At 36.2% G+C, this 24,361-nt stretch overlaps 2 pseudogenes; one reads left to right on the top strand and one right to left on the bottom strand.

Moving 5' to 3' along the window:
• Nucleotides 1-400: 400 nt before the first annotated feature.
• On the bottom strand, nucleotides 401-9,761 carry LOC104671644 (annotated as a pseudogene).
• An 8,237-nt stretch (nucleotides 9,762-17,998) lies between these two features.
• Nucleotides 17,999-18,657, top strand: LOC115896980 (annotated as a pseudogene).
• The last annotated feature ends 5,704 nt before the right edge of the window (nucleotides 18,658-24,361 follow it).

Below are 24,361 nucleotides of genomic sequence, written 5' to 3' on the forward strand. Positions count from 1 at the left end.
CCTTACCATTGGGCTTATTTTGGTCTTTAAGTAGCTGTTTTCTGCATTCTCTCTAGAGTTTTTGGTGGCCATGGGTGAGAGAGAAAGGCTGTAGAGAGCTTACTTTATCTTGGCTGTCAACAGAAGTCAGATTTTTACCACTGTATATTAGTTTTTACCCATCCTAGAATTTCATGTAAGTGGGACTATACAGGAGCTACTCCTTTGTGTCTTTTTTTCTCTCATGTTTTGAGGTTCACCCATGTTCTTGCATGTAACAGTGTTTTGTTCCTTTATACTGCTAATTCCATTGTGTGACTGTATCACAGTTTTCATATCCATTGGTTTATTTATTATTTATTTATTTTTTAAGAAATTAATGTTTATTTCCATGTTACTTAAGAACTGGTGCAAGAACAGCTTAAGACCATTCAGTAGTTGCTCCTACCTATTCAGTGGCCCGAGTGGTGGGAGCTGCACATCAGTCTTCTGTGGCAGGCTGAGCACTCCAGGCTTCAGAAGGAAACTGCTGAATAGGCACAGAGGACACCTGCATGCCTTCATACCAGTCTGCAACTTCAGGTTGAGCAGCGGTGAACTCAGGAGATGGAGAAGTCTATTCACCCTGAAATTCCTCCTTGGTCACAGCCTTTTCAGCAGCAGCCTGCTCTTCTTTTTCAGTCTCTTCAGCATCTCTGTAGAAGAAGAGATCAGGCATCTCCTCCCACAGGTGTTCACAGGAAATGGTACCACACATGTGCAGAAGTTCCCGGGCCAGCATCCACCAAATCAAACCCACTGAGTGAACTCCCTTTTTGCATGGGATGACAATCTCCACATAGCACAGAGGAGAATCTGTGTTACACGGAGCAATGGTATGTAAGTTAACATAAGATTCCCCTGTGAGAGGCAGTGGTCAGCCCTGGGATCAGTCCCCAAAAGATGCTGTGGCTCCTGGAAGGGTGCCTGGATCTGGTTAGTGAAGATTCCAAGAGTGAAGCAGCCAGCAATTGGAGTGGCTCCAGTGACAGCAGCAAACTTCAGCATGGCCCTCTGGCCAGTATTCCTGGAGAATATCACACAGACATCAGCAGGGTTTTCAATGGCAACAATGGCACAAGCTGCCAACAGAAACTCCCCCCAGGTCCTCTTCAAATTTATGATGTAGACGCCATCACATTTCTTTTTATAAATGTACTGTTTCATTTGGAAGTCAAGGTTGGTGCCACCTAAATGAGTTCCTGCTGCAAGGAACTTAAGGACATTCTCCTCCTCCATTTGCAGAATATCAAGGGCTCTCTATACTGTAAAAGTTTACCTTTAAGTTATGACAGGAATCTAGAACAACACCATATGGACTCCTCTCTGGGTAGCACAGAAAAGCCCATTCTCTAGTTGATAGATATTTGGGTCGTTTCCAGGATTTGGCTATTATGAATAAAACTGCTACGAACATCCATGCATAAGTCTTTTTGTGAACATAGGCTTTCATTTATCTTGGGTAAATGACCACGAGTGGAATTTTAGATCACTTAGAAAGTATGTGTTTCACTTTATAAGGCACTGTCAGACTGTGTTACTAAGTTGATGTATCATTTTATAAATCCACCAGAAATACATGAGCAGGCTAGTTTCTTAAAATCTTTGCCAATCCTTGATATTGTCAATAAGTTTAAAAATGGGAACAATAAAAGTACCAGATAAAAATGTAGAACATATTTTGTAAAAACAGAATAAGATAAATTGTTTCTAAGTGATATGAAAGCTTGATGTCATAAAGAAAGCTTGACTCCATAAAACATAAAATAACTACATGACAAAAATAATGTCAAATGAAAAGAGAAGAAAATGGCTAAAATATTTGTCAAACATATTAAATATGTTGATGTCCTTAATTTTTAAAGAGCTCTTATAAATTAATTTGTAAAATACATCAATCCAGCAAAGGTGAAGAGCAGGCAGTTCATAACAGAAAGATATTTTAAAGGTATATAAAGTTGCCCAATTTCACTCAAAATTATTGAAACATGAATTAAAACAAAATATGTCATACTTCTATCAAATAAAAAAGGGATGATTTTTGGCTATGTACTGTGTTGGCAAGAGTTTTGGGAGAAAGAGCTTCTCATACACTGTTATTGGCTATATTAATTTGTATTTTCCCATTGGACCACAGTTTATTGTATACACGGTGCTTTGAGAAGCACTCTCTTAAGTGGGTTTGTCTTCTGCTCTCACACTGCCATAATAATAATCAACACAGAAGAAGACTTCTCTGATCAAAAGTGAAGGGTTTTTAACCGTACACCAAGCAGTGAACACCAGCTGGTTGTCCTCCTATTCAGTACCAACATTATCTACTGCGAGATAGTGTCAGATCCCACAGGTTAATACTCAATACCATAAGATCATCCTTTCCTTCCCTGAAGTCACAGTTCCAGGCCTCTGGAACTTCTGACCAATTGGCTTCAAGTTGGTGCTCCCATGATCCTCTCTTTGAGTTTATTTGCTAGAGCAGCTCACAGAACTCAGGGAAACATATTTATCGGCTTATTAGCAAGCCTATTTTAAAGGATACAAATAAATAGTCAGATGAAGAGATACATGGGGTGAGGTCTGAGAGGATTTCTAAGTGCAGCAGCTTCTGTCCCTGTAGAGTCGGGGTGCACCAACCTCCTGGCATGTGAAAGAGTTTTTCAGCTTCCTGTCATTCTCAATGTGTTCAGCTCTCCAGAAGCTCCTGGAACTCCATCCTTTGGGCCTTTTGTGGAGATTTCATTGGTTGTCTGTGATTAAAGCATGGACAACTATGTCAAAATGTGATTGGACAAAAAGTGGTCTAAACTCAGTAAGCCTTGTCCATTCAGATTCTTCTTGATCTCTCTGTGCAGCATTCCTTCCTCCAGAGCAGGGAGCAGGACCCTCTCTAGGATGAGGGTTTTATGACCTATAATTGGATTACAGTCCTATCTCGGGTGGGTGAAAGGAGGACAGAAGTTCAGAGAGAAAGCTTTCATTTCCTGAGGCTTGCTTCTGAGGCCTAAAATTCTCCAACATTATAATAACCAAGACTGTGACAATGATTATGGAAGTTATGAACTAGGAACCATGGATGGAAACGAATTCTAGTATCTCACACAGGTATTAGGATTTAATGTTGAATGTTTATAAAGTGTATTTTATATATATTGTCTAAATTTATTCTACCAACACCACAATAACTAGCTATTTTATATTCTCATTAAAAAAAAAAAAAAAAACCTAGAGTTTAGAGAGATGTCTTATCCAGTCAGGTCATACAACTAGTAAGTGGCATAGCTAGGTATAGAGACCTTATTTTTGAATTTCAAGTTCAATTACATTAATCAGAGTTGACTTACCTTGAAATACATGTGTTTTGTACATCAGTGCATGTTACTATAAATATGCTACATTTTATTACCTAGATAATGTGCTGGTTTTGTCCTAAGTTTGTAGAATTGCTCTAACAATGTTGAGGACATTTTTTTTTTTTCCTTATTAAAATCTTGAAGAGGTGCTTTTATTTTTATTTATTTTTGTTTGTTTTAAGGACATGTTTTAAAATCTATCGTTTGGACGATTTGGGTTAATAACTTTTGTTTTAGTGTTTTAAAGAACAGGCTCAGTGAAAATACTTTATTAATATGATAAATGATAAGTTTAAATAAAATACATGAAAAAAGAAAGTGTAGTTTTGAAATAATTTATGTGGCATTGCACCAGCTTTTGAGAGAGTTAATTATTACGAGTTGCTGAACATTACTGCAATTTTCACATGGAAATACTTGCCTCTCTTATTTCCTTGTGTTATTGAAGACACATTATGAAAGCCATAATATCAGCAGCTTGCAATTTGGAACTCATTTGATTTAACTGATAAGAATCTTTTTCATTTCACAAAACATAACTTCACTCAGAAATATAAAAATGTTCTGCTGTATTAAACAGTGAATAATATAAGGATAACAATGTTAATTGACTTTTGGACTGCGAGTACTTGAATCAACTCTCTTCTCCATCATTTTTCCATTAGATTTTGCTTGAATTACTCAAAAAAACCAAGGTATTTATCCTGATTTGTAAAACAATATAACATTTTTCTGATAAGTGTTTTAACATTTTTAGAAATTATCTGCACTGTAAACAGACAGACAACAACAACAACAACAACAAAAACAAAACAAACAAAACACTAAAGCTACCCTAGAATGCATGTTCAGCTGGATGGCCATTAAACATTTGTTCAATAGCCAATGATAATCTTCAAGTCAAATAGATCAAATTGGGCATTAGATTATACTGTACAAGAACACAGTTGAGTCTGGGAGTTAATCCTATTAAGATTTGAATATTGACTGCTTTTGCAGTCTCCCCTCTTGTGGCAGGATTGGGTACTGGTTAATGATGTGAATTCTGCACTAAAGCCACCTTTCTTTGGCCACCTTCTAGCTGTGTGATTTAGTGAAGACTAATTTGCTTTCTGTACTTCAATTTTCTCATCTGTAGAATAAAAGTAACCACCTGCATACATAGAGAGTTTTAAGAATTAAATGGGACAACCAAGAGAGTGCCTAGTCCAATGTGTGGAACATTAACAAATACTAAATAAGCATTCATTTTCTTTTTTCCCATTCCTTGACTTCTCCTTTGTCTTCTCTCCAGCCATGAAAGTTTTCAGCACAGAGGGGCTTGTTGTGGACCCTACATTGTGCCGAGACTCCCTCTCAGGAAGACACCTGCTGCCCCTGCTATGGGTGTGCATTGGTAGAGAGCCTTCAGTTGCCAGCACCTGAATCCAGGGATTGCCTTGGATGCTGCCAACTGCTTTAATAAAACTCAAACCCTTTCCCAGGGCAGTCCACTTCTAAATGACAGACCACTCCTTGCATACAGAGGCTGGGCCATTTCTGCTCACATCCTTGTTACTCTGAAGGGTCATTCTAGATCCAGAGCTTCTCTGTGGGGTCTCTGAGGCGCACTGTATGTGTGCAGGTAGTTACTTTTATTCTACAGATGAGAAAATTGAAGTCCAGAGAAGCAAGTGTGTGATTTAGCCCTCACTAAATCACACAGCTAGGAGGTGGCCAAAGAAAGGTGGCTTTAGTGCAGAATTCACATCATTAACTAGTACCCAATTAGCCGCAAGAGGGGAAACTGCAAAAGCAGTCAGTATTAAAACCTTAATAGGATTAGCTTCCAAACTCATCTGTGTTCTTTTATAATACGTTTTTTTTTTTTAACCTAAGTTCATTAGGCCTGCATCACAACTCAATGTCTTGCTCTGTCCAATGTTGCTTTCTTCTCTCTGTTCTACAGAGATTGATCCAAAGGATACTTTGATAAACATCTTTCAGTAAACTCCAACTCGGAGTTTGTTCTGCAGAGAACTCAAGCTGCAAACCAGCTCCTCTCTGCTTTTTAAAAGACTGAGGAACATTTGATTCAAAGCACATCCAAGGGCACCCACTTTACTCCCTCATTTCACTTCCTCCACCTGTTTCACAGCACTGTCAGTAATCTCTCAGCCTAGGTGAGAAAAGATCCAGCAGCTAATGTAGAACACTCACTCCTGATAAAAAATAAATCCTTAGTTTGAGTAGTAATCATTTCTCTCAGGCTGAAAAGCTTAATTTCAAGCTGGTTGGACTCTTAATTCTATAGGTAAGACCTACAAAGATTGTGAAACATTGATATTAAAACCTAATTAACTTCAGTATTATATTCTGTCCAGAACTAGGCTGAGCTTTTTTAATGGCATAGCCTTATTTGGACAAAACAAAACATTCAACACTAGTGTTCTGCCATCAATCATTTCTACTGCTATTACCAACGAAAGCAACGATGGTAATAATAATACCTGAAATTTCAAATACCATATTACAGTTAAAAAATCCAATATGTAATAATGAGATAAGAAGGTTAAGAGTATTACTTAGTTACTATATATAAAGAAAATGAGGCCCAAACTGCTTAACAGTTCATGAAAGTTCACAGAACTAATTGGTGGAATCGAGGCTGAATTCAAACTTCTGACATTAGACTTGATGGTTTTTCTCCTACATTGTGATTAACCCCCATATCACTTACAAAAAGCAAGTCTGGGAACATGAATACAAATAAATAGTCTAAATTCTTTCATATTTGATTACTGGAAAATGTATGTTAATAGAAATACTTGTCCATAGAACACAGCTTTGGAGCCTATTCGTCCCAAAGAGCTGAACTTGCCTACACACAGCAACAAACAAATTACCTTACAAATACACAGCACTGACAATAGTTATGAACTCCAGTTACTAATACAGGCAATATCACAAATATGGATAATGTGGCTTTCCCAAGGATAAAAATGAAATCGGTGGGGCATGTGTTAGGGCCGTAGTTTGGGGAAAGTCTACCTGTGTGTTCTAAATAGATTTTCCCAGGGAGTAAATGGAAGCTTGGAATTAGAAACTGGGTTTCTTTGTTCCACCATGTGTTGACCTCTGTATACAGAACCAAAGGAAGCTACATAGTGATTTGAATAGCAAGTGCTGTATAGAGTGTTCTATATTTAGAAATCACACTGAGTACGTTGGCAGAATTATAATGGCCTGATGTACTTTGTGGCATTACTTTGCTAAGAGGAGTGTAATGATTGTTTTGTTGACATATATCAGATATCTCAACTGACATATGTCAAATGTTAATCAGAAAAACATGAAACAATTTCATTTTTTCACTTAATCATTTTGATTGTCATTTTCTCAACATTATCAATTAGCATGCATGTTGTTTGCTGCAATTCATTTGTAAGATCAATTCAAGAGATTCCAAAGTATTGAACAAATTTTGCTCAAAGTCAGTGAAAAAAAATCCTTTATTAAAATTGAAAACAATGAAAATTCATAAAGCTGTATTGGTAAAGGAAAATTTTGCTTCAGCATGTTCATCATTAGATGATAGCAGGTGTTATGAAGGATAGAGCTATTTCTTATTGTTAATGTCCCATTTGGGCGCACAGGCAACAATTATGGTCTGCTGGGGACTGGGCTGCAGACTTCTCTGTTATGCATCACAAGGCACAATAACAGCTACAGTGAACTAGAGTAATAAATCTTCCCTGAAACAACAATTTGGTATTTACTTAAGTTTGTGATGACTATATGCTCTATTTTGAAGCACAGAATAACTGAGAATGGCTTTATGAAATCTTACGTGACATTCACAATTCTATAAATCCTCTCCAACCTATACAAACAAGAAGAAAATCTCACCAAATCTAATATTGTTACACATCTTTTTGCAATAAGAGGAAGGAAGGGAATGGTTTTATCATTTTGGGTCTTCATTCTGGCTAAATTCTAGTGTAGAAGATTATACAGTGAAATATTTTCTCAATGTTTTATAGAGTTTTGGCTCTACTCCCATTGTAAAAAATTGTCCTGGCATATTTGGATGGATTTTTGGATTTTCACACTTGGAGCAATGGAAGACTTGGTACTATCTTATTCATCTTTTTAGCTGAATACCTATCAGAACACTGGCCCATAGTAGGTTTTCAATACTAGTTATTAAGAGGACGGCAAAGATGAATGAAGCACACTCTCTTTGTTCTCATGGAACTCATTAGACCTCCATGGAGACACCTGTGTGAGATAATATTTTACTACACTTAAAAAGAGCTTTATCATGTTTAAAGCACCATTTATTTCAGAATCTCTCTGTATCCTTCTTTCCGTGACAGAGGAAGAAAATCATCAGGAAAAGAATCCTCCTATCCCCCGAGCTGTGACTTCTCAATCACTGATTTTTCTGCTGTTATTAGTAATAGCAGAAACAAATTACTGATGATTGTAACTATGATAAAAATGCTGGATATAGCTCATACAGAATCACAAAAGCAGAACAGAGTTCTGGCCTGTGCTCTTTTTCCATGCCAAATATGGCTCTGATTACTAAGTTACTTAGTAAAGGCATTCTAATTTAAATTCTTCAAACAATGATTCATCCTAGGGGATAAGAAAGGTTACTGGCTTTGGGAAGTAGAACTCCTTGACCTTTGGTTCTTTCTTGTTTGCCTAGATAAATATGCCCTACCCAGAATTATGAAGACATAGGAAAATCTGAACAGACCAACAACAAGTAAGGAGATTGAATTAGTAATATTAATAGAATGTGTCACATTAAAGAAAAGCCTAGGATGTGATGGCTTCATTGCTGACTTCTACAAAACATTTAAAGAATAACTAATATCAATCTTCCTCAATCGCTTTCATGAAAGATCAAAGAGGAGAGAATATTTTCAAACTTTTTTTTTTTATAAGGCCAGCATTGCCCTCATACCAAAGCCACATAAGGACATTACAAGAAAAGAAAATTACAGGGCCATATCCTTATTCAATATAGATGCAAATATTCTCAACAAAATACTAGCAAACTAAATTCAATGCATTAACAGGATTATCCACCATGATCAAGTGGGGTTTATCCCTGGGATGCAAGGACAGTTCCTTGTATTTCTAGTAGTTTTTCATCTATATTTCAGTGTGATGCTAAAGGACACATAAATCTTCAGTATTACTGTAATATTTGCAAAGTCATCTCAGAATTATAAAATAGCTTTATCCTAGTTAGTATTTCATTATAGCAAATATTATATATTATTATTATTTTACTAACATTACTTCTTATTTTATGTGTAGGTTTGCTAGGCATTTCTCTGCTTATTCTTTTATTGTCTACATATTTAAATAATTTTCTGTGTGATATGATTATTTCATATAACATACAATAGAGTTTTCATTTTAAAACTCAACTGAGTTTTTTTCCAATGGCTATTTTCCTGTTATATTTATTGTTATAACAGATGTACTTGGCATATTATAATTTTATTTCAAACATTTTGCTAAATGCTTCCTTGATATCTTTTTGTCTTATTTTTAAAAAATCTGATTCATTTTCTTGATCTCTGAAATTAGACCCCTCAATCCCTGCAGTAATATTGAATGTACATAATGTGTTTAAATTCTGTTTGTATTTACTTTTATTCCTTTAAAATAATTACTTAAACACATAAACTACATTTCTCACCATAACAGAATAGCAAGTTACATTTCTCCTGCCTATCACTCTACCAATATTCTGATATTAATTGGTTGTAATTTTATCCCCATTATATTAATAGTAATTATCATTTGATATCATGCGGCTTTTCACAAAATTTAGCATTTGTATTCAGTGTAATAACCATAATAATTTCATTTATTTATATCTATTTAGCATTCAAATGGAGTCAGTGCTCACTGCCAATTCTTTTGTGCCATAATTTTATTATTCATGAGTTTATCTTTTAAATTCATGTTGAATGTGAATGATATATCTTACTGATGTTTTGCTTATTGGAAAAAATGTATTTCTTTCTCTTCACATGTAAATGATAATTAGGTTTGTGTGTCAGACATTGTTGGCTACCTAACCATTATCTATTTTATCTTCTAACTTGCCACCAAAATTTTGGTTTTGTTTGGGATGGCGATGTACCCAGCTAAATATATATATTTTTTCAACCTTCCAAGACCAGTAAGATATTTGTAGTATGATAAGAGTACACATGCAGGTTGATTGGCCCCCTCAACCTTCTCTTGAATATGGACACCGCAAGCATATTCAGGGCTCTTGGGCCATGAATCTTACAAGGTTGAAGACAAAAATTAACAGGCTAGGAATGTTGGAGAAGAAAACATAATACCTGGCCGCTGAGCAGCTGGACCAAGCATCATCACTCGTCTGCCTCTAAAATGTTTGTTATTTGAGGTGGGTGATGTTCAAGCCACATTAACTTGGGTTTTCAATTAGCTTGAGCTGAACTGATATAGTTTGACATAGAATATAGCCAGTTTTAACCTTGTCCACTATTAAAGCGAAACTAGTGTAAATGGAACCTCTAAAGAACAATAGTTATCCTCGTAGTCTTCAATCCAATTTCAAACTTCTAGAGATATTTTCATTATGTTGATGATCATGTAACCCAATCTTCAGTATTATTCTGGGTTACTAATCCTTGCTTGAACTTGTGACCAGTCTTAAAAGCTACTGGTCTAGAACTGTGAGGTTGAATATAAGTAGCTACTAGCCTCATGTGTCCTATTAAATTTATGTTTATTAACATTAAACACATTTTTTTGAAAAACTAGTTCCTCTGTTGCACTAGCCACATTTCAGCTACCACATGTGGTTAGAAGATGCCATATTAGAAGAGCAGGTATAAACATTTTACCTCCATACAAAGTCTTATTGGGCAGCGCTATCTTTGCTACACAAAATGTGCTCTTAAGACCAGAAGCTTCAGCACTACCTGGGGCTTGTTAGAAATGTAGAATCTCGGGTCCTACTATAGACATACTAAGTAAAAATTTGAACTTTGATAAGATTTCCAGGTAACTCATATAAACCCCAATGTTTGATGTGCACTACCCTATATGATCTGGTCCTGCATATATATTGGTCCCAATATTTAATAATAAGCTAACATTTATTGATATGTAGCAAGTTACTAAGAATTATTCTAAGAACTCTACAAAAATCTCAGTCAGTCCTCACAAAATGTAAAAGGGACATTATCTCCCTTCTACATATTGAACAAAAAGGCACAGAAAAGGCATATGACTTTACTAAAATCACTCTGTGAATACATCAGGGAGCCAAAATTAACACTCAGTCATTCTGACTAGACAACTCATAGTACTGGTTCCTCAGAACTCTCTATTATAATTGGTATCTTTAAATACTAGGTTTTAGGATCTCTGAGAGAAGGACCATGTCTTATTTTTTAATTAATTTTAATAATTTTTTTTAGACCAAGTCTTGTTCTGTCACCTAGGATAGAGTGCAGTGGAGTGACATAGTTCACTGCAGGTTCGACTTTCTGGGTTCAAGCCATCCTCTCACTCAACCTCCCAAGTATATGGGACTACAGATGAACACTATCATTTCCAGCGACATTGATTGATTGATTGATTGTAGAGACAGGTCTCACTATGTTGCTCAGGCTGGTCTTGAACTCCTGGGTTCAATTGATTCTCCCATCGTGGTCTCCCAAAGCAATGGGATTACAAGCATGAGCCACCACACCTGACCATGTTTTACTTTTGAGTTCAGAGCTTATTAGAATACCTGGCATACAAGACATTCTCAATTTCTATTTATAGAATGAAGCATGCATGAATGAATGTGGGGATCAAGGCTCATTTTGCCTGATGTCAAGTGGAGTTCCTAGTAACTGTCACAAAGTCTATTACTTTTAGTTGAAATGAAGAAGACTTTGTTTACCTTTGGTAAAAACAGAAATTTGAAACAATTCCACACAGTTATCACTCTTAAGCAAATAACAGATCCAGCAAAGAACACTGTGTGGGGTACTATGAAAAGTGAGTGGATAGAATTCCCTTAGTGATAAGCATCCACTAAAGCAGTTATAAAGGGTTTGGAGCATAAAAATTTTTTAATGACCAAATCAGAATAATGGCAGCTGTTGTAACCAACAGACCCAAATCCCCGAATGTATACTGCTTTAACATAATGTTTATTTCTTAGTAATGGATTCAAAACAGGTGTACCTAATGGGCAGCTAGCTCCTCTCCCAGTGGTGTTCTTTCCTTGTCTTTTGTGACTCTGCCGTGTTTACCACACAGTTTACAGGTTCTCTATGCTTATTTTGTTTTGTTTTTAAGATGGAGTTTCACCATGTTAAACAGGCTGGTCTTGAACTCTTGGCCTCAAGTGATCTTCCTGTCTTGGCCTCTTAAAATGCTGGTATTACAGGCATGAGTTTATGATTATTTGTAAAAATCCACAAGAAATGGTTAAAACAAAAGTGTAGAGAAAGCAAAAAAAAAATTTTTTTTTTTTTTTGAGACAGAGTCTCGCTCTGTTGCCTACACTGGAGTACAGTGGCGCCATCTTGGCTCACTGCATCCTCTGCCTCCTGGGTTCAAGCAATTATCCTGCCTCAGCCTCCCGAGTAGCTGGGACTGCAGGTGCAAGCTGCCATGCCCAGCTAACTTCTTTTGTATTTTAGCAGAGACGGGGTTTCTCCATGTTCCCCAGGCTGGTCTCAAACTCCGGAGCTCAGAGAATCTGCCTGCCTTGGCCTCCCAAAGTGCTAGGATTATAGGCATGAGCCACTGCACCAGGCTGCAAACTTTCTTTTTTAACCCTCTTGTGTTTAATCCTCTTGGCTCCACCTACATGCAAGTTGGGGAAAGTGCTATGAAATTTAATCCCTGGCTGGGCAGCCTTTCCAAATCACACCTTTGTATTATGGTAGAGCCAACACAAATATTTTGATGGACAAGTATTCCCCTTTCTGTATATGCTGCGAGCAAAAAAAAAACCCACATGATTTATTTTAGTTTAGATCTTCCTAACTGCAGAGCATGAAGCAAGAACTTCGATGTAGATAGTTTAATGGAAAGTGATTCCGGCAACCAAGGTGAGTGAGTAGAGTGAGACAAGAAAGGAAAGAAGGAAGCTATGGAGCTGGTTACTGTGGTACATAATGAGGCAATCGCATTTATGACTCTGACAAAATGTGTGCATATTGTCCTCTAAAGTACAGAAGACAAGAATACTTAGCCCATTGACTCCCATACCCCATGAGCATTACCCCTTCAGATTAACTTCCCTGTACTCCCAGGCTATGCTGCAGGTTGTGTTAAGCAGTCTTGCCAAGATTTGGAGAAAATTCTGAAGCAGAAAAGATCAGAGTGTGTTCAGAGCTGTCTACTTTTGGAGGCTGGAATAGATAGGGAAAGACGATGCAAAACCCTGCATAACAAAAGAAAAAGTATACACAAAACACCATACAAGGAAAGACTAGTAAACTAAAATTAGGAGAGAAGGACAAGGAAGAATAAAAAATTTTCATGAAAGAGTCAAAACCTTTATAAAACAATGTCTCTCTAGCATAAGACACATGATAGACAGAAAGAAAGGAAAGTAACATTTGTCAAATACTAACTATATTGAATTTTTACATGCATCATACCATTTAATTCATCCAATAATCGTGAAACATAGGTATTGCTCTCATTCTACAAGGGAGACATTATGGCTTGGAAAAAATGAGTTAATTGTTAAAGATTATGTAACTGGCAAGTGCTGGGCTCCTAATTTAATGTCAGTATGGTTCCATGTCAATGATCCTTCCACTGAAACAGCAGAGGATAAGGAAAGGTGACTAATGATCTAGACAGTAATACTAAGAAAATGACCAAGGCCAGTGCCCCTCATACTGTAATATGCATATTAATCATCTACAGCATTTTATTAAAATGCAGGTCTGATTCAGTAGGTCTGAGGTGAAGCTTGAGATTCTGCATTTTTTCATGGGCTTCCACGTGATGCTGATGGTGCCGGTTTGTGGACCATACTTTAGTTGCTAAGGCCTGAACATTTCTACTGAAGTCTTGAGAAAAGAGAATTGTTAAAATAATATTTTCAACACCCATTCATGACTTTTATTATTAAAAAAAAAAACTCTCATTAAACTAGGAACAGAGGGGAACTACCTTAAATTTATACAGAGTATCTGCAAAAAATATACAGCTAACATCATACTTTAATGGTGAGAAACTAGAATCTTTCCCACAAGATCAGGAAAACGACAAGGATGTTTCCTCTCATTACTCCTTTCAACACTGTACTAAAAGTAATAGTGAAATAGCAAAGGAAAGAAAATAAAAGGTATACAGATTGGGAAAGAAAAACTAAAACTGTCTTTGTTCACACATGACATTATTGTCTATGTAGAAAATCTAAAAGAATTGACCAGAAAAACTCCTGGAAATAACAGTTAAAATACGTTGTAGGATACAAGGTTAATATACAAAAGTCAGTCACTTTTATGTATACTGTCAATGAACAAGTAGAATTTTAAATTCAAAATACAATACTATTTACATTAGTATGCACAGAAGTAAAATACTTAGGTATAAATCTACCAAAATACATACAAGATCTACATGCAGAAAACTGAACTAAATGAATGGAGAGATAGTCCATGTTCATGGGTACAAAGACTCAGTATTGTCAAAATATCAGTTCTTCCCAACTTGATTTATAGATTCAATGTAATCCCAATCAAAATCCCAGCAGTTATTTTGGGGATATGGACAAACTGGTTCTAAAATTTATATGGAGAGGCAAAATACCCAGATTAGCCAGCATGCTATTGAAGGAGAAGAACAAACCTAGTAAATTGACACTACCCAACTTCAAAACTTATTATGAAGTTCTAGTAATAAAGACAGTGTGATACTGGCTAAAGAATAGACAAATAGACCAATGGAGCAAAGTAGAAAACACAGAAATAGACCCATATAAACACAATCAACTAATCTTTGCCAACGACATATCAAAGATAGTTTTTTTTTTTTTTTTTTCCAACAAATGGTGCTGGGACAACTGGACAACCATATTTAAAAATAAATTTAGACACAGAATCTCCAGCTTTTACAAAAACTAACTTAAGATGGATCACAGACCTAAACATAAAAATAGAAACCTATAAATCCCCTAGATGATAATATAGGAGAAAATTTAGATAACTTTGGGTATGGAGATGACTTCTTAGATGCAACACCAAAGTCATGATCCATGAAAAAAAAAAAGCTAAATTTTAGTAAAATTAAAAATTTATGTTCTATGAAATACACACTGTCAAGAAAAGGAGAAAACAAGCAACAGACTGAGAGAAAATATTTTCAGAAGCTATATCTGATAAAGGACTGTTATCCAAAATATCCAAGATCACTTAAACTCAACAATAAGAAAACAAAGAACCTGCTTAAGAAATGGGCAAAAATTTTGTAACTGTGTTTTACATTTAAGTGTTTAATTCATCTTAATTTTTGTATAAGGTGTAAGAAAGGGGTCCAGTTTCAGCCTTCTGCATATGGTGAGCCAGTTTTTCCAGCACCATTTATTGAATATAAAATCCTTTCTCCATGGCTTGTTTTTGTGAGATTTGTTCAAGATCAGATTGTTGTAGATGTGTGAGGATATTTCTGAGGTATCTGCTCTGTTCCACTGGTCTAGAAGAAAACCTAGGCAATACCATTCAGGATGTAGGCATGGGCAGAGACTTCATGATGAAAATGCCAAAAGCAATTGCAACAAAAGCCAAATTGACAAATGGGATCTAATTAAACTAAAGATCTTCTGTACAGCCAATGAAACTGTCATCAGAGTGAACAGGCAACCTACAGAATGGGAGAAAATTTTTGCAATCTGCCCATCTGACAGAGGTCTAATATCCAGAATCTACAAGGAACTTAAACAAATTTACAAGAAAAAAAAAAATAAACAACTCCATAAAAAAGTAAGCAAAGGATATGAACAGACACTTCTCAAAATAAGACATTTATGTAGCCAACAAATACATGAAAAAAGCTCAACATCACTGATCATCAGAGAAATGCAAATCAAAACCACAATGAGATACCATCTCATGCCAGTCAGAATGGCGATTATTAAAAAGTCAGGAAACAATAGATGCTGGCAAGGCTGTGGAGAAATAGGAAAGCTTTTACACTGCTAGTGGGAATGTAAATTAGTTCAACCATTGTGGAAGAGAGTGTGGTGATTCCTTGATCTAGAACCAGAAATACCATTTGACCCAGCAATCTCATTACTGGGCATATACCCAAAGGAATATAAATCATTCTACTATAAAGTCACATGCACATGTATGTTTATTGCAGCACTATTCACAGTAGAAAAGACCTGGAACCAACCCCAATGCCCATCAATGATAGACTGGGCAAAGAAAATGTGGTACATATAACCCATGGAATACTATGCAGCCATAAAAAGGAATAAGATCATGTCCTTTGCAGGGACGTAGAAGGAGCTGGAAGCCATCATCCTTGGGAAACTAACACAGGAACAGAAAGCCAAACACTGCATGTTCTCACTCATAAGTGGGAGTTGAATAATGAGAACACATGGACACAGGGAGGGGAACGACACATACTAGGGCCTGTTGCGGGCTGGAGGGAAGGGAGAGGAACTTAGATAATGGGTCAATAGGTGCAGCAAACCACCATGGCACACATATACTTACATACCAAACCTGCACGTTCTGCATATGTGTCCCGGAACTTAAAATTTACAAAAAAAAAAAGAGAGAGAGAGAGAGAGAGAGGGAGAGAGAGACGGAGAAAGAGGCAGAAAAAAACAAACAGAAATGTGAACAAGATCTGAACAGACACCCACCTCACCAAAGAAAATAAACAGATGGCAAATAAGCACATCAAAAGATGCTCTACATCATATGTCATCAGAAAACTGCAAATTAAATCACCAATAAGATATCTATTAGAAAGACCACCAAATGCTGAAAACTGACACCACCAAATGCTGGTGAGGATGTGGAGCAGTAAGAACTCTCGCTTACTGCTGGTGGGAATGCAAATGGTACAGTCACTTTGGAAGACACTTTGGCAGCTTCTTACAAAACTAAATATACTCTTACCATATGATCCAGCATTCATGCTCTTTGCTAATTATGATTAAGAAACCATGCAATAATTTCTTAATACTTAGAAATATTTACTCAAAAGAGTTGAAAACACACGTCCACACAAAAACCTACACATGAACGTTTCTAACAGCTTTTTTTTCAGAGCTGCTAAAACATGGAAGCAACCAAGATATCTTTCAGTAGATTAAAGGATAAGTAAAGTGTGGCCCATAAAGACAATGGAATATGATTTAACACTGAAAGAAAATGAGTTATCAAGCCATGAAAAGACATGAAGGAGATGAATGCATATATATATAAGTAAAAGAAGCCGATAGGAAAAGGCTACATACTGTATAATTTCAACTACGTGACATTTTGGAAAAGGCAAGACTAAAAAGATAATAAAAAGATTAGTGGCTGCCAGTGGCTAGGCGGGTGGAAGGAAAGAATAGATGGAGCGCAAAACATTTTTAGGGCAGTGAAACTACTTTGTGTGATATTATAATGGTTAATTCCTGTCCTTATACATTTTCCCAGATCCATAGAATGTACAACACTGAGTTAACCCTAATTAATATAAACTATGATTTGGTAACAAAGATGTGTCAGTGTAGGTTCATCAGTCATAACAAATGTGCCACTTTGGTGGGGGGTGTTGATGCTCTAATGGAAAAGACTACTTATGCATCAAGGCAGGGGTTATACAGAAAATTTCTGTACCTTCTGCTCAATTTTGCTGTAAACCTAAAACTACTCTAAAGATAAAATCAATTTTTAAAAAGTGGGCTGGGTAAGTTGGCTCGTGTCTGCAATCCCAGCACTTTGGGAAGCCAGACAAAAGGAAGGCTTGAGGCCACCTGTTGCAGTCCTAGTTACTCAGGAGGCTGGGGCAGGATGCTGGGGCAGGAGGATTTCTTAAACCCAGGAGTTTGAGGTTACAGTGAGCTATGATCATACCATTGCACTCCAGCCTGGGCAACAGAACAAAATCCTCTCTCTAAAAATAATAATTAAAAATAATAATTTTTAAAAGGAGATATTCTTGCTTCAATAATGGACTTAAAATAATTTGTTTATGTTTACATTATTTAGAGGATTCTATTTCAAGTTGTATCCATAGAGTAATTAGGATTTTCTCAAAACTCTGTATTTTCTAATTATTGTAGTTCATAAAAAAAATAGAGAAATACTGGCATCATGAGAAACATACAAATCTATGATACCAGCCAACCACCTATTTATCAAGGTTATTCTATTCTTAACTGAATCAACCTACACCTCTGCTATTTGGCAGATTGGTAGAGAGAGATGATACCCATAAAAGGGTTATTTGCATACACTCTATGTAAATTCAAATGTATAAAATATATTGATGCCACAAATAAAATTTAAAAGTGTACATTAAATAAGACTTCCTCACTTTTCATTTGGCATGCCACTTAAGATTCTGGTATCTACATGGAACACCCCACTAGGTATTACTGATATTGTAAAAACAAAACATACCTAAAGTCTGGCTTCTGCAGAGGTGTCCCTGATGCCAACATTCGCATTTTTGACCTGGGACAGAAGAAAGCAAAAAATGGATGAGTTTCTACTCTGAGGCTACATGGTGCCAGAAGAACATGAGCAGCTCTTCTCTGAAGCAGTGGAGGATGCCCACATTTGGGCCAACAGATACATGATAACAACTTGCAGCAAAGTTGGCTTTCATATCCTAGTGTGGTTCCACCCCTTCCAAGTCATTCACAACAGAAAGATGTTGTCCTGTGCTAGAGCTGACAGGCTCCAGGTGGGTATGGAAGATGCCTTTGGAAAGCTACAGGGCACCATGGCCAGGGTTCACATTAGCCAATTCACATGTCCATTCGCACCAAACTGCAGAACAAGGAGCATGTGACTGAGGCCTTATACAGGGCCAAGTTCAAGTTGCTTCACCAGCAGATGATTGGCATCTCAAAGAAGTGGGGCTTTACCAAGTTCCAGTCAGATGAATTTGAAGGCATAGTGGCTGAGAAGCAGCTCATCCCAGATGGCTGTAGGGTCAAATATAATTGTGGGTTTTGCCATTAAAAGTAATTTCTTTGGCACCACCCTAATACATCCCCAATTGTGGTCTCCTGGATCAGTGACAGGTCCTACATTCATGAGACTTTCCACTGTGCCCCCTCCTCTTTCTGCCCACCAATAAATCCTACTTCCTGTAAATAAATAGTAAATAAGACTTAAACTTAAGCAAATATGCATCTATCATTTAATAGCCTTGTGAGGCTAGGCTTGTGACTTCTTTAAATCTAAGTCTCCAGACTCTTAGGTTAGGGTAAATTAATACCTAACCCATAAATGTCCTATGCTAGTGTTTTATGCTAGAGTGCCTGGGATAACAGAAAAACCAAAACCCTATTATACGTATTGATATTGAGCCCAAAAGTAAATCAACAGCAGAAACAGAATCAAGCAAAGCAGTTGGGATAGATAACTGTAAGAATTTCAGAAAGAAGCAGCAGGAACTTTACTCTTAAGCCTTGGCTGGAAAAATAAGTATTCCCATTACTATTACAGAGTTGGCTTTATACATCAAGTACCATATTAGTAAGAAAAATGCCTATGGGTGTTAGAAATGTTTATAAGTCTATTAATTTCAGAACGAACACTTTCTGAATTCTTCAAGGTGAAAACCAGTTTGTACTCTTCCTGGCATTGATCTTTCTCCACAACTCGCTCTAAAAAAAATCAATGGCAGTTTCTTGCTGGGCTCTGTTTGGAAGGAACTGGAAGCAAGTCAAACAGCTTTGGAGTTTATTTTTGTTAAAGGGTGGGCACAATAGAGGATGTCCTCGACATCTGCAGCATCCATGATGAATTATTTATTCCTGATTATTCTGAGCAGACAGACTTGTTTGCAGTAATATGTCACACATATTACAAAAGTTAGAATGCAAATGAAAGAGGGCCAATCTTATTTTTAGAACCATAAAAATTTCTTAATGTTTAGAAATATTGTCTTTGATGTTAATGATAAAAAAATCTTTTAAATCAATTTTTGGCTTCTAATAATATATTAGTCCTATGTTTATATTTATATTTTATCAAGCTTTTAGTGGTTGTATCATATGTCAATCTTATTTTTATAGGTATTCTGAAGGATAAATCTTAAATATGATATCTCATTACTAATTTAACTTGAATTGACTTAACTGTTTTCAATAATGGGTTGAATATAGCAATATAATCAAAAGTCATTTTTAAATTAGTTTGAATACATGTGAATCACAATTGAGAAACTTGGTAAAAAGGAAATTCCATTTTTTCTTAAGAATAAAATATGAATTTAGTCTCAGTGTGTGCTAAGTGTTGTTTCGCAGTTTATTATAAATAAAATGATATTCAAGAATTATCTTTTCATTTAGCTAAAATGTATGTACTTGCTGATAAATGTAGTACTCAAATATTCCTTACTTACATTATAGGTAGCTGCTATTGAAGCCATATGTATCATTAGCTAGAAAAATACCGCTTCATATTTTCTCTACCCCAGACCCTCACCAAACTCTTCAATATCTCCACCATTGTCATCAGCAATCAAGAGTGAGCATACGTGTTTGGTCATGGCTTTGCTACCTTAATAATATTTATAAGATTTTGTTGTCAGCCTGCTTCAGTGAACTGATGAATAACTGTTACAGTATTTCTGTGGAAAAATATTGTCTCTGCACCTACAACAGATAGACCTCAAAGAACTTGTTAGTTGAAATGTTGGTTGGTATTGTCAAAGTTATCATTTCCAAATTGATTTTCTATTCAATTCCTTTTCAATACCCACTTCTATATGCCTGATTTACAATTTTTATTATTCATAAAGAATTTGGAAAATTCTGATAATTAACATGGAGAAAACTTTAAAATGATATAACACACCACTTTGGAGAACTCTATACTTATTTTGCCACGTTTCCTTCTAAGAATACTCCTGTCTATATTCGTGTCTTTCATATATATAGTTTTTTTTTTTTTAAGGAGCTGCTTAACCATGTTATTTTTAAGCTGAAATTTTTACTATAATATCTTAAGTATCTTTACATTTTATTTAATATTCTACCACAACATAATTTTAATGACTACATGGTATGAATTGTATGAATGTACCATGGCTTCTTCTTTATTTTCTAAGTTGTCCTGTATTAGAAATTTAGGCTGCTTTCCAATATTTAGCTTTAGAAGCAATTTTGTGATGAACATCATTGTAGCTATATTCTGTCCACATTCCTATTTCTTTGGGATAAATTCTCAGAATAGCAATTCCTGGGTCAACATATAAAAACCTTTAGGCTGGGCATGGTGGCTCATGCCTGTAATCCCAGCACATAGGGAGGCCGAGACAGGAGGATCACTTGAGCCCAGGAATTCAGGACCAGCCTGGACAACATGGATAGACTCCATCTCTACAAAACAATGTCAAAAAATAGCCAAGTGCGGTGGTACACACCTGTGGTCCCAGCTACTCGGAAGACTGAGGTGGGAGGATCACTTGAACCCAGGAGGTAGAGGCTGTAGTGAGCCATGATTGCACCACTACACTGCAGCCTGGATGATAGAGTGAGACCATGTTTCAAATAAATAAATAAGATTTTCAATAGGTTCTGACAAATTGTTTTTCAGAAATATATTAGGTTTGTGCAAAAGTAATTGTGGTTACTTTTAATGGCAAAAATTATGATTACTTTTGCACCAACCGAATAGTATCAATTTATACTTCCACCAAGTATGTGTAAGGGTCCTCTTTTACTTGACCCCTCATCAAAACCTATGGTCCACTATATTCTTCAGAGTATATGCTAGAAAATCAAGGGGGAAACATACAATCAGGGATGGGGGAATGGTGAGAGTAGAAATAGGAAGAAAAGGAGGCCATGACCTCCAGATGTTGGATAAACCACAACTCTAAGATCACTGGGGAATGAAGAAAGGGTTTGTTTGGAAGACTTTGAGGTCCAATGTGATTTTATTACACGAGGTCCTAAAAGTCTCCTTCAGGACTTCCCACGAAATTTCCCATCATTGGTTTTCTCAGGAACTTTCTGCTATAAAAATTTAGAATGTCAGGGCTAATTTGTTCTCTCAAAAGCCTGACTATAAAAGCATTTTAAAACCATGACGATCTATGCAAACATAGAAAACATAGATAGAAAAAGGCTATGGGTTTTAGGAATGTTTATAAGTCTATTATTTTCAGAACACTTTCTGAACTCTTTAGAAAGTTAGAAATTATAATAATTCATGCTAATCTCCCAACAAACTGATAATCCCAAACTATTGTTACAAATATTAATTATTCATAATGTGTCTCCCATTGTCTTGGGATTATATCTTCTCTCACCTGACCACAGAACAGAGTGCACACTTAGCCTATTATTACTAGATTGCAAAATAATTTATAGAAAAGAGATTAGATGATCTATAAAAATATAGTCACTCATTGCTCAATTTACTGGGCACAGGTTCAAAGCATTGTTCAATGTTTTTCATTCACGCTGTGTTTCACTTTTCTGTATCCAGCTGGCTGCTTCTCAGGACTCACATTCACCAAGATCATTAATATTTTGTGCTAGAATTAAAGTGTGTGCATGCATGTGTGCATGTGTGTGTGTGAGTGTGTGTGTGGGGGAGAGAGAGAGAGAGAAAGAGAGAGAGAGAGAGAGAGAAAGAGAGAGAGAGAGAGAGAGAGAGAGAGAGAGAGAGAGAGAAAGAGAGAGAGAGCATGCACACAAAGATTTGATTTCACTTTACATCAAATGGAAACTGCTCTCCCAATACCTGTTAAGGCAAATCAGCCTCTGTACTCTGCTTAGGGATTCCTCAAACTAAGTTTGTTTCCTCCCTTTTTTTCCTATCTTTGGATACACTGCATTTCTTCTCTATCTTAAGCTACTTTTCAAATTTTAATTATCACATCTTATTTTAGGTAATATGCTTTTTAATTCTCAAATATTTACATGCCAATCTTATAATTTTTCATTCTGGCCTACAAAATCAATTATGAATTCATTTTCATAAGATCATTCATCTTAATTTTCCTTAGGAGGAAACCTTTTGTCAGTTAAATGCTTTAAATATATCTTCAGTCTCATTCCATTTGAGATTGGCTTGGAAATAGTTTCTTTAGATAGAATGTCAAATTATAAAAATTGAATAACTATCTTTATTTATAAATATATAAAGTTGGATCTTACACTACCACTTCATAATAAGCTTGGTGAAATGGCTTGACTATGAATTTTATAGCTCAAGTTCATTGGACTGCTTATTTTTTATCTAAATAAAATTATGTACTATTTCTATAGGATGAATAACTCAGAAGACACATTAAAAAATTCTGGCAATTAATGAGTGTAATGAGTGTCTACATTTAAATTCTTTCTTTTTTTTTTTTTTTTTTTTTTTTTTTTGGTGATGGAGTCTCACTCTGTCACCCAGGCTGGAGTGCAGTGGCACCCATCTCGGCTCACTGCAACCTCTGCCTCCTGGGTTCAAGTGATTCTCATGCCTCAGCCTCCCAAGTAGTTGGGATTACAGGTACCCACCGCCACACCCAGCTGATTTTTGTATTTTTAGTAAAGACGGGGTTTTACCACCTTGGCCAGTCTGGTCTCGAACTCCTGACTTCATGATCCACCTGCCTCAGCCTCCCAAAGTGCTGGGATTATAGGTGTGAGCTACCACGCCCAGCCTAAAAATTTTTTTGTTTAATCTTTGAAATCCATATTCTAATAACGTGTCAGTGTTGATGAAGAGATAGACTTAACATTATAAAGTTCCTTTTTCTAGTGCTCACAGACTTTTACTTCACTATTTCTTGTAAATAATTTTTAATGTGTAGCTTTTAGAATCTTTGAAATATAAGCAGCTTGGTTAATGAAGATGTTAGAGCATTAAACCTCTTTCAGGAGGTCCAAAATTCTTGTATGATCTTATTTATATATCAACTTAATTCATTCTGCCTTTTGCAGTTATTCAAACTATTAATTTATTATTGAGAAAAAGTCTCGCTCTATCACCCAAGCTGGAGTGCAGTGGCATGATCTCGGTTCACTGCAACCTCCCCCTCCTGGGTTCAAGTGACTCTCATGTCTCAGCCTTCCAAATGGCTGGGATTACAAGTGTGTGCCACTATGCCCTACTAAGTTTTGTATTTTTAGCAGAGATGAGGTTTCACCATGTTGACCATGCTGGCCTTGAACTCCTCACCTCAAACGATCCACTCGCCTTGGCCTCCGAAGTGCTGGGATTACAGGCATGAGCCACCATGCCCGGCCTGATCTATTATTTTAGATGTTCCTATACAGTTGTCTCTCTTTACCATGGTTTCACTTTCCATAGTTTCAGACACTCACTGTCCAAAAAAAAAAAAAAAAATCAAACGGCAAATTACAGAAATAAACAAGTCATAAGTTTTAAATTGTGCTACTCTGAGTAGCATGATGAGATTTCAGCTATTCTGCTCTCTCCTCCTCTGGACATGAATTATCTGTCCAGCAGATCCACACTGTAGACTTTCCCTTTCCATTGGTAATTTAGTACCCTTCTCAGTCATTAGATCAACTATAATGATATTTTAGTGCTTGTGTTCAAATAACCCTTATTTTACTTAATAATGACCCCAAAGCACAAGAGTAGTGATGCTAACATATTTTTGTGATTGCTCTATATTGTTATTAGTTATTGTTGCTAATCTCTTACTGTGCCTAGTTTAGAAATTAAAATTTATCATAGGTATATATGACTAGGAAAAACACATAGTATATATACAGTTCAGTATTCTCAGTTTGCAGGTATCCACTGGGGCTCTTGGAATGT

This window comes from Rhinopithecus roxellana, chromosome 4, assembly GCF_007565055.1.
Source record: "Rhinopithecus roxellana isolate Shanxi Qingling chromosome 4, ASM756505v1, whole genome shotgun sequence".
Classification (NCBI taxonomy): domain Eukaryota; kingdom Metazoa; phylum Chordata; class Mammalia; order Primates; family Cercopithecidae; genus Rhinopithecus; species Rhinopithecus roxellana.